The sequence below is a fragment of the Mus caroli genome, unplaced genomic scaffold, assembly GCF_978045245.1.
Source record: "Mus caroli unplaced genomic scaffold, Mus_caroli_1 scaffold_14, whole genome shotgun sequence".
NCBI classification, from domain to species: domain Eukaryota; kingdom Metazoa; phylum Chordata; class Mammalia; order Rodentia; family Muridae; genus Mus; species Mus caroli.
In genome coordinates this window covers 53,091,775-53,093,934 of record NW_028227269.1, presented here as the reverse complement: position 1 = coordinate 53,093,934, position 2,160 = coordinate 53,091,775, and positions in this window count along the sequence as shown.

The following is a 2,160-nucleotide window of genomic DNA, read 5'->3' as shown; positions in this document are numbered from 1 at the left end:
ACTCTTACCTGTTGAGCCATCTCACCAGCCTGCAGCACTTATTTTTAAGCCCAGCACTATGAGGGCAAAGGGGCAGAGGGGCAGAGGCAGATAGATCTCTGAGTTCAAGATCAACCTGGCTTACTTTGGGAGTTCCAAGCCAGCCAGGGTTACATAGTGAGAGCCTGCCTCAAAACAGAAACAAAGATCCAAACAAAACCAAACCCGAGACAAATGCCGGGCTTTGGTGGCGCACACCCTTAATCCCAGCACTTGGGAGGCAGAGGCAGGCGGATTTCTGAGTTTGAGGCCAGCCTGGTCTACAGAGTGAGTTCCAGGACAGCCAGGGCTACACAAAGAAATCCTGTCTCAGAAAACCAAACCAAACCAAACCAACAACAAAAAACCCAGAGACTATAGTAAATTTATCAGGCACTGAAGGTCTTCTCTCCCTGGCTTTTTTTTTTTTACATGAGGATCATGTTTGTGTACTGGGGAACGTTTTTCCTTTTTTTTTTTTTTTTGATTTTCGAGACAGGGTTTCTCTGTATAGCCCTGGCTGTGCTGGAACTCACTCTGTAGACCAGGCTAGCTTCGAACTCAGAAATCCGCCTGCCTCTGCCTCCCCAGTACTGGGATTAAAGACATGTGCCACCACGCCTGGCTAGTTTTTCCTTTTCTTGCCTGCCTTCCTTCCTTCTTTCCCTCCCTCCTTCCTTCTTTTCCTCCCTCCTTCCTTCCCTCCCCTCCCCTCCCCTCCCCTCTCCTTCCTTCCTTCCTTCCATCCTTCCTTCCTTCCTTCCTCCTCTTCCTCCTCTTCCTCCTCTTCCTCCTCCTCCTTCTTTTATCAGAATAAACAGTAGATTAAGGAAAAGTGAAAGGTTGGGAATAATGTAGTGTGGAGTTTTGTTTTGGGGTCATTTGTTTTTAAATAAAAGAGCTTCTCTCAGCTTCTGGTGAACTTTGAGCTAGGGTAGCAGATGGTCACCAAAGCCATCCTGGATCAGGGTTTCCCGAGTTTGCTGTGTCACACCCAAGACTAATAAAGAAATGTGATGAGGAATGAGCAGAGCAAACAATTTAGGATAAGCAGAAAAATAATTCAGTGAGTGGATGGGTTCTGACAGAGGAATATCCTTTCCATTTTAATCTCTAGACTAAGTCACTATGGAATACTATTTAGCAATTTAAAACAAACATATTGGGCTGGAGAGATGGCTCAGTGGTTAAGAGCACTGACTGCTCTTCCAGAGGTCCTGAGTTCAACTTCCAGCAACCACCTAGTGGCTCTGATGCCCTCTTCTGGTGTGTCTGAAGACAGCTACAGGGTACATAAATGATTCTTTAAAACACACACACATCATAGAATTGAGCAAGCCAGAGGGGTCCAGAACACCACAAGAAGACCTACAGAATCAGCTAACCTGGGCCCATGGGGACTCACAGAGACTGAACCATCAACAAAAGATCATGCGTGGGCTGGGCCTAGGCCCCCCACAGATTTATAGCAGATGTGCAGCTTGGTCTTCATGTGGGGCTGTCTCTGATTCTGATGCCTGTTATTGGATCCCCTTCCTCTACCTGGACTGCCTGGTTGGGCTTTAATGGGAAAGGATATGCCTAGTCCTGCTGGAACTAGATGTCCCACTGTGGAGTGGTACTCAAGGGGGACTCCCCTTGTCTGAGGAGAAGAGGAGTAAGTAATTGGGGAAGGAATTTGTAAGGGCAGGACTGGGAGAAGAAGAGGGAGGGGGCTTCGATTGGGATGTAAAGTGAACAAAAAAACAAATTATGGAAAATTTAAAAATAAACATAGGGGTTAGAGAGATGGCTCAGTGGCTCAAAGCATTTACTGCTGTGGTGATTTGAATATGCTTGGCCCAGGGGGTGGCACTGTTAGGGGGTGTGGCTTTGTTGAAGTGGGTGTGGCCTTGTTGAAGGAAGTGTGTCACAGTAAGGGTGGACTTTGAGACCCTCCTCCTGGCTGCCTGGAAGATAGTCCTCTCCTGACTGCCTTTGGGTCAAGATACAGAATTCTCAGCTCCTTCTCCAGCCCTGTGTGTGGACACAGCCATGGTTTCCGCTATGATGATAATGGACTAAATCTATGAATTTGTAAGCCAGCCCCAATTAAATGTGGTCCTTTATAAGAGTTGCCTTAGTCATGGTGTCTCTTAACAG